The sequence below is a fragment of the Nansenia antarctica genome (genome assembly GCF_963989245.1).
Source record: "Nansenia antarctica genome assembly, chromosome: 9".
NCBI classification, from domain to species: Eukaryota; Metazoa; Chordata; class Actinopteri; order Argentiniformes; family Microstomatidae; genus Nansenia; species Nansenia antarctica.
This window is the reverse complement of record NC_137679.1, coordinates 11,217,640-11,232,274: the sequence shown is the minus strand read 5'-3', so window position 1 is coordinate 11,232,274 and position 14,635 is coordinate 11,217,640. Positions and strand designations below refer to the sequence as shown.

Sequence of the window (14,635 nt, the reverse complement as noted above, 5' to 3'; positions counted from 1 at the left end):
TACAGTCTGGAAGCATCTTTTATTTTTTTAGTACATTACTTGTGCCATTTTGAAGTCCACCAATTCTTTAAATTTGAGATCATAGGGGTTTCTGAATAATTTGTTAGTTGGGTCTTGATAGGCAGCTCTGTTTATTTACGGTAATAGCATTCCACTTACTATTTTACTCCCAATTTCATTGGAAAAAATGTTATCTATTAAAGCAGCACTGTTACTTGTTATTCTAATCGGTTTTAAGATTGTAGGAAATAGACATATACTGTACATTGTGTCCATGATGTCTGTAACATTTTTTTTGTTTTGTTCATTTGGGTTCAACAAAGCTATATTTAAGTCCCCACATACAAAGACCGTCTTTCTGTCATTTGGTTTATCATACATATCAACCATCATATCTTTGAATGCGTCAAGACAGGATCCTGGAGTTCTATATACACAGCTTAGGGAGGGGATTAGGCACCCCGAACCTAGGCTGTAACAGGCGGCGGTGGAATTGCAAAGTTCCGAGGGCACGTTAAAGACTATATATAGTGCTGGGGAGAGGACTGAAGGCCCCCGTGTCTGATGAAGTATGAATGAACATACTACCGTGGTACCGTCTAGTCGGCGCAGCGGGATGTGAGGGGAAGTCACACCCGTGAACAGGCAAGGCTGGTGTAAACGGTCAAAGTTTCTAGACCCATAGCGAAGTGGGCTAGGGATCAGACCGTCGGTTCCCAACTGGGCGGCCAATCACCGCTACAGGGTTGGTGTTTAGACACTGACTGGGGATCGCTATCGACTGGGTCACCGGCCGGTTGGGTCGCAAAAGCCTTAAGCCATAGGAAAATGGTGGCTGCGCTCAGCTCAATGTACAGTCAGGCCACTGTAAGCTGAAACCGAATGCGTTAGTAAGCGAGCAGTGCTTTCCGAGATCAGAGCTCTGAAAAGGAGACGTCTGGGAAGCGGAAGGGGTGGAGGTGGACTGACTCTGACCCAAGAAGGGGTTGGAGGGCAGTAAACCTCCATCGGAAAGGGTTCCAGCCTGAGGCTGCGCCCTGGGAAGAGGGGAGGTCTGAAGGAACAAAGTGTATTATTATGGTCTTAGATTTCTCCATATTTTATTTCTACAGTGACACAATCCATAATGTTTTCTATTGTTATTGACATATTTTTTTTTACTATTTTACAGTCAAAGTAATTATTTACATACAAGGCAACTCCTCCTCCCTTATTGTTTGTTCTGTTGGAGGTAAATAGTTCATAGTCCTCAAGTTCCACATCGGCTTCTTTTTCTTTACTGAGCCATGTCTCCGATACAGCAATGATGCTGAACTTGGTGAACTGTCTCAAATAGTCCTTAGTTTTCTTAAAGTTTCTACTGTTGAAGTGTATTGTTGATAAAATACCATCCAATATTATATTACTTTTGAATTGTTCCTCTGTGTAATAGTCACAGTTGCAGACGGTTATTATTGCTGTAGAAGTGGTTCGATGTTATTATTGTTGTAGAAGTGGTCGATGTTGTTCTCAATGTCATACATTTTGTGCAATATGACACTTTAAATAACGTGAAAAAATACTTTTGTGCAATATGACAACCCTAGTTGACTATCTGTGCAGTATAGTACAGTGGATTGTGTACATAGCCTTTATTTATGTAAACCAGCTCCTTACCTTCTTGTGATTTTATTCTTTTTCTAAAAGTTTTTTTCCCCCCCCTTTCCTAACACCAGGGGAGCCACCCCTCCTAAATTTCGTTGTTTGGTACCTGTACTGTAGCAATGACAATAAAGTCCATTCATTCATTCATTCATTCATTCATTTTGTCCTCTGTAAAGTCAAAGGTTTTCAAAGTTCAACTCTTCATAGTTTTTAGGTGCAGCTGGATTATAATTCACACAGTCCAGTGATCCCATTTCTCCAAACTCATCATCATTTATATCGTTTAGTGGAAATGAATAATCCTTGTCCATTCCCATTTTGACAGTCATTGTCTGTTCAAGTATTTCCACTCAGATTTGAGTCAATTGTCTGTTCAGGTATTTCACAGTCATTATTTGTTCTCTCACCATAATCCCTTTGGAGGTTTCAGGAGATCCATTGGGCCTAATCATCACTTTACAGTTTCTTGTCCAAATGCCTTGCAATTTGTTTTGCTTCCTTAGAATGCGTGCCTGCCAGGCAATTTCAGCAAACCTGTAGCTGGTGTGGCTGGTATGAAAGGCTACTGTAGATCCTGAAGTCATGGGTAAACATTTCAGGAACATCCAATGGTAAGAATAGACTTAAGAGAAAGATATGACTGGGGAGGAAATGAAAGCTAGTATTGATCTTGACAGTGAGAAAATAATGTGAACAAGAAGTGTGACCTTCAGAATGTGAATGTGTCAGTCAAGAATGATGAAGACTGTACAGATGGAGATAGCAGGGCTTAAAGTGGGAACAAATCCTGTGCCTGAAACTTTTTCTTGGGGAGGGGGGTCACAGTTTGAGATATTGGGAGAGCGGGTACAGAAGACAGCTTCTTGTCTCAATGTTTAAAAGCATTAATACTATTTTATAGTCAATACAAAATATATGTCTCAATGTTAAAATGCATTAATACTGTTTTATACTCAATATAAAATAATATATTTAGATGTCTTTAAAAGAACAAACTGATTAAATCACTTAAGGCCAAACTGATTGCATCACTTATTAATTTGTGATTCAATTTTGCCATTGTGAAAGACAGATCATGTTCAGCTATAAACGCGCACACTCGGATCTTTTGCTCGCAAACACGGTCGGTCATTGAAGATGAAGTGGTACCTGTAGCCATCGCTCCCGGCAAGGTTGTTGTATGAGCAAGCGCTCGAACCGAAGCTTGGTGACCGGGATCTGAGGCATGTCGAGCAATAACCTTCTTCCCACTACTGCCGTAGACGAGTTTCTTTGAGCACGGCGTACAGAAACAAGCACCCGGCTCCCTCAGTTTGAGGCACCACGTCCCATAAGGCTTCCTGTCACTACTCTCCTCTATCCATGCCCAGCGCCATTTATTCCTTACTCCCCGTTCTAGTATAGCTGTGTCTTCGCCAGGTTTAAGAAACTTGGCTTCCATTTAAATAGACTCTTACTAAAGTTAGCGAGATAGTCGAGAGAAAAAATAGCAAAGGAGGAGAGGAGAGAATGAAATGAGATACAAGAAAGACTGAGGAGAGGGAGGAGAGAGCACTAAGGCCTGATCCCGATTCCCTTTTCTACCCTTAGGGCTCATTTTGGAGTGCCACTCGCTTTGGAGCCAAGGCCTCCGAACAGAGCCACAAGCCGTAGTGGTTGAAATCTTTCCCTATGTAATGGGACAATCCTTCAAGACCCTGATACGTCATCAGTAGTGTCATAGAAAAGCATTGATGCTCGCCATTCATTCACAACTTAAATTTTACGCTATCAATCGACCAAACAAGTCATCAAATAAAAAAGAACAATGCTTCACTATCAGACCATGACAGAATGACAGTGCTCTGTAGGCTATTAGGCCTAACCTGTGCTCCTACCTTGCCAGACTGCACTGATATAGGACAACAGTACAACAAGACCACCATGAAATTTAAGGGCTGCAACGCGAGGTACCAGCGGGTGATCCTCGCGTTGACGTCCTTCATGCAGTGGAGCCACTGGAGGGGAGCATGGTCAGAGTAGAGGGTGAGCGTGCGCCCCAGCAGGTAGTACCGGAGGGCGCCGACCACACCCCGAATGGCCAGGCAGTCCTTCTCCACCGTGCTGTACCTGCCCTCACGCTCCGACAGCTTGCGGCTCAGGTACAGCAATGGCCGGCCAGCACTGTCCCCAGCCCCCTGTTCGATGCATCCGTCTGCAGAGAAAAGGGTAGAGCAAAGATAAGTACAGGACTGTCTTTCCACAGAGGGCGGTTTTAATCCCCTCAAACGCCACTTGGCACGGCCTCGTCCATTGGACTGGATCTGGGGCACCCTTACGGGTGAGGTCGGTCAGGGGGCTGGCCAGCTCCGAGAAGCCCGGCACGAATTGCCGGTAGTAGCTGGCCAGACCCAGGAACCGCCTCACGTTCTTCGGTCTCTCTGGGTGCGGGGCGGCCGCAATCGTCACAGTTTTCTCCATCTGCGGCCGCTCCTCCCCCTGCCCCAAGTGGTACCCCAGATAGCTTATATCCCTCCGCCCTATCACGCACTTCGCCGGGTTGGCAGTCAGCCCCGCCCGCCTCAGTGACCGCAACACAGCCTTAAACCAGGTACACACTTAAAGATAATCTGGCAAATTTTGGGCAGATTTTCCCCCTTCCGACCAAGGACGGCAAACGCAAACAGATTATCGGATGGCTCTAAAGCAGTGTTTCTCAAACTTTTTTAGACCAAGGACCACTTACCCAATAAAAAAAAACTTAACTAAAAACAGGGTTCCCGCGCTGGTCTTAAAAAGCCTTAAAGTCTAAAATCCAACAATCCAATTTATAAGGCCTAAGAAGGTCCTAAATTTCAGCTATTCGGTCAAAAAATTAGGTGCTAGGTCTTAAAAATTAGATCCTGCAAAGAAATCAGTCCAACCACATCTATTTACGCGATAATTAATCACAGTATATCATAAAAATTAAAAAACGTTATTTTAATTGTTGAAGTGCCTCTCACTAAGATGTTTCTAAGGCTATGTCCACACCAATACGTTTTTTTGATAAACGTTTTTCGTATATAAAAATATCACCTTCCACACGAGCACGTTTATAAAAATATCTGCATCCACATGCATACGTATGAACGCAATATAAACGCTGTCATTGAGCATTCCACACCAGTAGTCGGCGATATAATTTTAACCCCATAGCTCCGCTGGCCAATCAGACGCCAGGAAAATAAAGCTAAAGCGGTTCTTCCGCGTTACATCCGCGAAATACAAAATTCCAATCGTAAACAACATGCCGCCTCGGGGAGCAAAGGAGTCGTTCATTTGGACAGACAGTGAAGTACAAGTATTGTTGAGTTTAACTCTTGAGTACAAAGTACAAAAAACATATGCAACCATTGACTGGGAGTCTTGCCAGTCAAAATATGGTGACATCCACAACCTATTCAACGAAAAATACCCATCGGAGACGAGCCCCGAGTTCCCTCACAGCAAGGAGTTGGTTACCAAAAACATAATCATGACCAAGCTGAAGGCGATAAGGGGGAAATACAGACAGGCCATTGACTCTGGTCGCAAAAGCGGCCACGGTAGAGTGGTGCTTCTGTATTTCGAACTGTGCGAGCAGATATGGGGTGGTTCGCCCGCAACAACAAGACTTGCAACCGGAATAGAGACGGCTGAACTTGCTTCTGGTATGGACTCCTCATCTGCAGTTGACTACCCACAATTGTCAGAGGCGTCTGACCCACGTCTAGATTCTGATGACAGCACTGTGGGCCCCTCAGTGGTCAAGGAGAGACGAAATCTTCTTCAAACATCAAACTGAAGAAGAGAATGCTGGATATGATGGAAGCATCTCAGAGGCGATCTGCTGAAAATTTCAGTCAGTTATCCACTAATATGGATAGACTGACAAGCTCTATTGCAGATGGTTTTGCATTGCTTAGACAGGTTATGCAACCACAACCACAAATCAACATCCCACCACCATACCAAACCACGGGTCCATATGTACACAACTATCCATCTGCAACACCACCACCACCACACCCAGCACCAGTCACATTCACACCAAATATAGCACACAACTATCCATCTGCAACACCACCACCACCACCACCACACCCAGCACCAGTCACATTCACACCAAATACAGCACCCAACGCACATACCGGTACATCAAACACTACCACATCCATCTGGCTCCACCTCAGCTGTGCAGGGATCAAGGCAGCTTTCCTACATTGATGACCTATTTGAAATTCTTGGCTAAATACAGAGTTTTGAGGCCTACATCTTTTCTTTTTTTTCTTTTTTTTTAGGCCTACATCTTAATATTCAAAGGAAGTGCTATGAGTGTTTTGTTAAGCACTTGTTTAGTTAGCTGCTAAGCAGCTGGAAGTTTGTACGTTTAAGAAAGTTCGTGTTATGGGGTTAGGGTTAGGGCTTTTTTCCTTCACACTCTTTCTTATATGATATGTGCTTCCATGTTGGCAGCAATCCGCAGGTGGAGGTTTGCACCCAGGAGAGCTGGCAGAAAGGCAGCGGACAGATTCGAGCAGGCGTGCTTTGCAGGGCGCATCAGAACAGGTGGTCCAGTCAGAGAAAGTGCAGAGGAGCCCTAGTAGACCAATACAGGTGAGCCCTATACTGGCGAGGTTAGCTCCAAGCTACCGAGTGACAGCACAGTAGCACTAGGACATGTACAGATAGATTGAAACTTCTAGATTCATCGTCGCAGTGTTAGAAACTTTTTGTTGGACAGCTCCTATGTTTGTATATATTTTATTTATTTTCTTACAATATTTTGTATGCACTGCAAAATTACCCAGTGAAAAAACTAAATAAACATTCTTTATTGTACCTTTGAATTGTATGTCGTAATTATTATGTCGCAAATAATAATAAAAAAATGTCTTCACTTACAGAAATAAGAGTGTGTAATAATCTACTGTGGCTCTCTACATTGTCTTTCTCTTATGCACCTCCCGACTCCTAGTAAGTAATGGCAAAAGCCAAAAAGAATAGCAATGAACAATTTACATAAACTTTAGGTTATTTACATAACCCCGGTTCTCTGAGTAGTATTCGTGAGTATCTCACTATGGGGAACGCCCCCTGCGTGACCTCATCAGAAACTGAATTACACTGCGCCAGCCCATTGGCTGGCCCAGGCGACGCTTGTGTCACGAGGGACGGGACCCTCCGCCTATATAACTTGACACACGGCACTCAAAAGCCTTTGCGCTCTTCTCACTGGAGCTGACAACAACTGTGCGGGTGGCTAGAGCTAAACAGTCCACAGATACGAGCGACCACAACACACACACACACACACACACACACACACACACACACACACACACACACACACACACACACACACACACACACACACACACACACACACACTGTATGGAAAGTTTGAGCGGCAGTGACGGCCGCGCGCTGCAGTTAGTATTTATTCTTGATTATTTTGAACGTCTCGCTCAGCCCGTCAGTGACGGTGCAGTGTGTGTTATCCCGTCAGTGACGGTGCAGTGTGTGTGTGTTAGCCCGTCAGTGACGGTGCAGTGTGTGTGTTAGCCCGTCAGTGACGGTGCTGAGTCGTGCTGTACGTTAACAAACACGTTTGTACAGCTGTTCCTTTGTGTCGACCTCCCTCTGTGCCTAGAGACTCTTACACTAACGTTACCACCATGTGCTAGCTAGCTACGGTAGCTAACGTTACCACCAGGTGCTAGCTAGCTACGGTAGCTAAAGTTACCATCAGGTGCTAGTTAACTAAGGTAGCTAATGTTACCACCAGGTGCTAGCTAGCTACGGTAGCTAACGTTACCACCAGGTGCTAGCTAACCAAGGTAGCTAATGTTACCACCAGGTGCTAGCCAGCTACGGTAGCTAACGTTACCACCAGGTGCTAGCTAGCTACGGTAGCTAACGTTACCACCAGGTGCTAGCTAGCTACGGTAGCTAACGTTACCACCAGGTGCTAGCTAACTAAGGTAGCTAATGTTACCACCAGGTGCTAGCCAGCTACGGTAGCTAATGTTACCACCAGGTGCTAGCTAACTAAGGTAGCTAACGTTACCACCAGGTGCTAGCTAGCTACTGTAGCTAATGTTACCACCAGGTGCTAGCCAGCTACGGTAGCATTCCTACACTTGAGATGGATGTCACTGCATGGAGTATACAAGAGTTGTGTATGCTGGAGTGCATCCACTTAGGTTCACTCTTATAGAGTCATTTAGATGCTCATCTGTCAGTCTTGTTCAGAAGTAGTAGATTTCATTACATTCATATCAGAAAAAAAATCTGATTCTCAAAGGCATGTAGAGCCAAATACAACAAATACTTTCAGGGCTGCTTGGGTCTACCAGGCTCCAGAAATGTTGTGAATGTAGCTGGACATTATTCTGGAGCTTTATAACCTCCATCTCCATTTCTCCAGGCTTGACACTGAACAGTTCAGCTATCTGCTCTCAGTGTTTCCGTTGGTTGCTGCCTTGGGGCGGGGGTGGCATGGACTGTGGCATAATGTTGTCTTGACTACCTGTCTACTTTCTCACCTGGTTCTTGCTCTCTCTCTTTGGTGTGCTGACACCATCCTGCTCTCTCTCCTTCTCTACCCTCCTCTCCCTCTTTTGCTGTCAACCAAAAGGCAAACATAACAACCAGAGTATGTATAATTTAATAAGAGGTATAAATTGATCCATATCAATTCATAACATAATTCGAATTGAATATTGGGTTGCTAAAAAAAATAGTGTATATCCATCTATAGAAAACAGACATTTTCAATGAGTGAGGGTTTGTTCCAATGCTTCAATCCACTGTCCATGTACTGTAAATATACCATTATGGTATTACCATGAAGCCCAATTCTAGCAGAATAAGAAAGATTGTATATCTACTTTAAGTAAAATAATAAAGTGCCTCCAGTTAGCTCTTTAGCTGGCATGTGTGCAGCAGACTAGCTCATCTCATCACCTCTGAGCTGGCTAGCTAGTTCTTTGACACTATTCACACCATGGAACTATAATAAGACACTAGTCACAATAATAACAACCTTTCTCTGTCAGAACACTCAGCAAGTATATTTGCTAACGTTTCAACTTGCTTACTTTCATCTGCAGACATCTCACCCTGCAAAAACTCTTGTGTCTCGTGCGCGCCCACTTGCGCAAAAAGTATATATTCTCCAGCGCTGGTACAGCGCGAAGCGAAGTGTGGAGAGATAGGTCTGGCTATGAGAAGTGTGTCAGAAGCATTGGCTTAGAAAATAACAAATCTCATGTGGTCTTGAGAAGAAATCTCAAACATTTTAATGAGCAATCTTTCTTGGCAGGTTTTACTCAGAAGTAGAATTGATGTCATGTTACTATAAGTTCAATGATGCTCAACTGGCATTGGACTTCTTCAATGAATCAACTCAGTTGACCTAGGTACAGAGGAACGGCTGTAAATATGTTTTTATTGGCGTACAGCACGGCTCAGCAACGTCACTGACGTGCTGAGTGAGTCTTTTCTAAATAATAAAGAATAAAGAACAAGTACAGCTCTCTGGTTCACTCAGTCTCTCTCCAACACCTCAGCAGGTTTTCCCCGTCTCCTTCACTCTCCCGGGGGAACAAACACACACTGGTTAAATAGACCATCCAGTATTGGCTGTTGTGGTTCCTGTATGCCTCCAGGGGGCCCCGTCACAAAGCTCCTATACTCTGTTAAATCCATGTCCACAAGAGTGTGAGAGGCAGTGGCAGATACAGAAAGTGGCTGATGGGTAGGCCTGGAAAAATCTGGGTAGGCCTGAGTGAAACTCATCACCGCACGTTTTAGACCTATGTATGAGCAGCCAGATGGATGGAACACAACCGGGCTCGCGATCATAGGCGCCGATTTATGTTTCTGTCCGTGGGTGCTCGAAACATTTGAGTACGACCAACACGCATGCACACACACGCGCACGCACGCAAAATATTCGCAGGGACTGGAGGAGATCACTATGCAGACCATGAAACGAACGGAAAATAAATAAAGTACCTGTCTACCCAGAGAATGCAACGGACAGCCAAACAAGTTATTATAATACACACGCAAGGCATTCAAGCGCACGCACGAAATGGGAGGTACGCTCCTTTAGTGTTCATTAACACTTGTTGTTGTGATACTTTGTCTGTTATTCTTATTCATTTCATTTTGATATGCATGTTCATTTTAGTCTGTTGGTCGGTTATTATCGTCACCGAGTGTGCATATTCTATAGCTTAGTCTCTATATTTTGGATATATCTGTCTAGATCTGGTCACGTGTCCTGAACTAGGAAAAGCAACCCAAAAGCAACCCATCTGTCTAATGCTGTGGTTCAAACAAACCACTAGAGGGCACTCCCCACAAACGCACGAAAAGTCTCAACAGTGCAGGACGTCATAGGGAGCGTTATGATGGCCCTTAAGAGACAGATGACATTGGGGAAAATGTCTGCAGGGCAGCTATCGAGTATTTCGATTAATGAAGGGAAGTTCTCTATCATTTTTGCGTCTCATGTGTTGGGTGAAAAAAGTGTACTCCGCATCACTGATTGCAATCCCATATAAATCACATGGTGCTTTCAACAGTTCTTTCACGCCAAAAGTGGCGGACGCCGGTAAGAAGGAAGCCGAAGCTTGCATGATCCCATACGTGTCCTCTTTAAATCGGCAGTTCAACTCGGCTATCTGCCTGTCTAGAACGCAGTTCCACAGTGCCCTTAAATCATTATTGCTCTTGATAGCAGACGTTTTCCCCAACGGTAACGTTTGAGCTAACACAAACACAATACTGACAAACAGATCGATTTGACAGTAAGCCCAGGGTAGAGACCAATGGTACCACGTTCGCCAGGAGTAGATGATCTGCTGCAAACTAATAATCATAAAAACATTCAAAACAACCGGAGCAGCGGCAGCTAATCGCGCCAGCGTTCACTCACGGAATATCAAGACCTTTAGACCTTTGGAGAGTGACGTTTCTCTTGCTAGCTAAAATAGATAGCATAGTAGCTAGCTCTATAACTTATAGAAACTCTTTTGATTCTTACCGGTTGAATTTGAGTGAATTTGCGTAAGGCGACGGAGTCTGCCAGCTTGTTTATTGCTCTGATTATTGCTCATTTTTCAGTAATAATCAATAATCAATCCAAAATAAAAATTAACGGTCGTTCACTGCACACGACGTCTTTCACTTCCACACGGTCAACATTCTGAAGAAGTTGCTATGGTGATATATCGAATGTACAGTTTTAGAGTCTTCAGCAAGTGTTTTATTGTTTTAAGTCTATGCTTCCACTGTAGTTGGACTGTATTCAGTCAAGGTTGCTGTGTGTCTGTGGAAAGATGGCCTTCAAATCCTGTCATGCATGACCACAGGCAGTCGTTAAAGTTGGACAGATACAGTGGGCGTATCTGGGAGAGGCGGTGGTGGTGGGGGGGAAGGGGAGAGGGGGCGTGCCGCGTCACGGGCCCCTCTCTCTTGTCCTTGGTCTGGCCTGGTCCCGGACTAGCCCCTGCCGCCGCCCCGTACTTGCGCTTCTTGCCGTAGGCCTTGATCTCCTCCTGGGAGAGGCCCAGTAGAGCGGCCTCCTGCTGCCTCTGCCGCGCCCGCTCCGCGTGCACATTCATCTTGGCCTCCCACATGGCCAGGCCGTGGACAGGCTGGTTCAGGTTCTTGTGCATGTAGAAGACCAGGGAGATGCGCGTGGGGTGGGAGCGGTCGGGCCTCTTCAGAGGCGTGGTGGCATGCAGCTCGCGCCGGGCGCACTCAATCAGGATGGAGCCGTGGGCCGGGGTCACCGCCACGCCGCCGATGTTGGGGTCCAGGAAGTTGTGTTCGCTGTCCGACCAGTACTCCCCGTCACACGGGTATCAGACTCCATCATCATCAATGATGTAACGGTTTAACGGGTCCTGCAGCTGTTTCTCCAGGGCGGTGAGGTCCTCCTTGGCCTTGGCGGTGGTGACCTCCAGCACCGTGTTGGCCTCCTGCAGCTGTTTCTCCAGGGCGGTGAGGTCCACCTTGGCCTTGGCGGTGGTGAGCTCCAGCTTGGCTTTGTGGGCCTCCAGCTTCCCCGCCTGGGACGTCAGGTAGAACTTCTGCTGCCTGATGGTCTGGAGCGGCAGACAGACAGCAGCACAGTCACACAACCAGGTTCTAGAAGAATACCTCAAGACAGTTGAGACGGGTTCTAGAATGATCTACCTAGGATCGTTATTATATTTAATTCAGCTTTGCTTAAAACCTAATAATGCCACTGGTACTGTCACTGTATACTCTATCATCTTGGTACACTATTAGTTTTCTATCTCATCCCCTCACTATTAGTTTTCTCATTCGATGATGAGTCTCTCTGGCTCTCGGCGTCGCTCTCCGTCCGGTTGTGTTCGCTGTCCGACCAGTACTCCCCGTCGCACGGGTCCCCCCTCTGGCTCTCGGCGTCGCTCTCTGTCCGGTTGAGCTGCTCGTCCTCGGGGATCTCCCCCACCTTGCAGTTGTACGCGTGCACCTTCATCTTGGCCTCCCACACGGTCAACGGTCACATCTCACCTTTATTATTGCCTATCCCCCACCTTGCGGTTGTCCACGTGCACCTTCATCTTGGCCTCCCACACGGTCAACGGTCACATCTCACCTTTATTATTGCCTTGCTGGGGATCTCCCCCACCTTGCGGTTGTCCGCACACGGTCAACGGTCACATCTCACCTTTATTATTGCCTTGCTGGTGTAACCCCTCACAATCCGGACAGACCAGGCAGGCACACAGGTTCACTTTCAAGCTGTTTATTTATCTGAATGTGCAAACAAAATGGTGGTTATTTAATGGTAGGCTCCAGCACAAAACAGCTCTCGCCCCATCTCCAGCACACAAAGACGAAATGGGTGAGCCTTTGTCATAACATCAAATAATGATTAGTTATCATACCATTCATATCATTATAACACACAAGACTAAACCATACCCATGGATACAACATACATACAACATACCTGAATGTGCAAACAAAATGGTGGTTATTTAATGGTAGGCTCCAGCACAAAACAGCTCTCGCCCCTGCATGTCAGCAAAAAAAAAAATGCTGTCACATGTAGCTTTAATGTTTTCATTTGCATTACCTGTGGCGTTATCCTGGTTTCTGCGGCTCTTGGCCATAAGACTGGCACAGTGTCTGGCCTGGAACTTAATAGCTCCCAGACACCGGTGTCTTTTAGCCCCCTCCTCAGGTGTTTGACCTGCTTGGTCGTCCTTCCCAGCACCTGTAAAACAAATAAACCCCCCCAAAAACGTGTCATGGTTATATTAAGGCAACAGTGAATTCAATGAGAACCAGTGGTTTTGTTTAAATTCAAAGACTTAAGAAAGACAAACTTGAAACCTTCTCTGGGTCTGGCAGTGTAAACTGGGCTCTTTTCTTACTGGCCTTGAAGTTCTGCAGGAAGGAGATGTCTTCAGCTTTCAGCTCCTTCTCTAAGGCTGTGATTGTGTCTGAAAGTGATGATATCTGTCTGCTCAGTGCCTCAGTCTTCTTCTTCATCATCTGACTCTTCTGCTCCTCTTCCTCTCAGTGCAGCCATCCTGGCCTCCTCTTCCTCTCGTAGAAACTGGTGGAGTTTCTCAAACCCCTCCTTAATCTGTCTCTCTGTGTGCTGGGCCTGGCTCTTAATGTGCTCTGATGTTTCATCACAGGTTTGTTTAACTTTGTTAAAGACCTCCAGCTTCTCCTGTAAGGGTTTCAGAGCTGTCTGGAGTTCCTCCTTATGTTCCTGTGCAGCCTCGTCTACTGGGACACAGTCATGAGATTTGTGTTTCTTTGAGGCCTGACACACCACACAGATGGGCTGTTTATCATCCAGACAGAAGAGCTTGAGTTTCTCACCGTGCAGACTGCACAGCACCTCAGACCCTGCCTCAGCTCTCTGACTTCTCTCCTGTAAGAAGGCCTCACACACATTCTTTAGAGCTAGGTTAAAGGTAAGAGGCTCATGCTTTGAGGATCTTCTCCTACAAACTGGACATTCCCGAGATTCCTTGTGTTCCCAGTATTCCTGCAGACAGGCTTTACAGAAGCTGTGACTACAGAACAGGATGACAGGATCTTTAAAGATGTCACAGCACACAGGACAGGAGAAATCCTCCTCTGGGAGAGATGATTTAGCAGCCATTTTGTCACACAATCCCTGTCCCTCTTCTCTAACAGCCTCTAAATATTACTTTAACTTTTGACAAAGTTCTCCTGCTTTTAAACCAACACTTTTTTATTTTATTTTTAAGAATGGCACTGTATTAATACATATCACAATAAACATGAACTAGAGACATTTTAAAAATAACACCACACAGGCATTAATAAACACCTAATGGATCAGATTATGTAAAAAACTCAATTTTGACCAAAAACAGAGATAGAACCGTATAATTCTAATGTCACGCAATGACAAAAACAAGGAAGTGCCCAATAGACAACAGACAAAAAAAAGTACCTTTCACACAAGAAATGCAGCTCAAAGTGCTTTACAACAGGGATAAAAACATAAAGTGAATATAAAAACATATACAAGCATAACATGTATATAAAAGCAGGGGAACTAGATAAAACAGTAAAAATAAGTAAAGATAAAATGCAATAAAAGAAGAGAAACAAATGTAAGAAATAAATAGATAAAATGTTTAGTAACAGTCACACAAGTGAGGTTCTATCCCCTAAAACGAAATGTAGGTTCCACTGCCTTAATAAAATGCTGAAGGACTTTGTACCACTGAGTCCCTTGCCTTGAAAATATTTAAGACTTCACTTGCCTTGAAAATATTGAAGACTTGGCTTTATTAACATATTTAAGACTTGATATTAAACCTCACAGGTTCTGGGCACAAGTGAGGACGAGATGCGGTGAGACAAAGCGCAGATACAGGGTGGCGGGGTACATGACACTTTTAGTGGCCTCCGGTCTGTTGCTGGAAAGCATCGATTTGATCGTCAT

The 14,635-nt window shown here is 45.0% G+C and overlaps 1 pseudogene across 1 annotated transcript; it reads right to left on the bottom strand.

Moving 5' to 3' along the window:
- Positions 1 to 11,525: 11,525 nt before the first annotated feature.
- On the bottom strand, positions 11,526 to 13,819 carry LOC308165307 (E3 ubiquitin-protein ligase TRIM35-like; annotated as a pseudogene). The gene is made up of 2 exons: positions 13,033 to 13,819; positions 11,526 to 11,768 (listed from the first exon to the last, which is right to left on the bottom strand). The product of its transcript is annotated as an E3 ubiquitin-protein ligase TRIM35-like (transcript).
- Between the last annotated feature and the right edge of the window lie 816 nt (positions 13,820 to 14,635).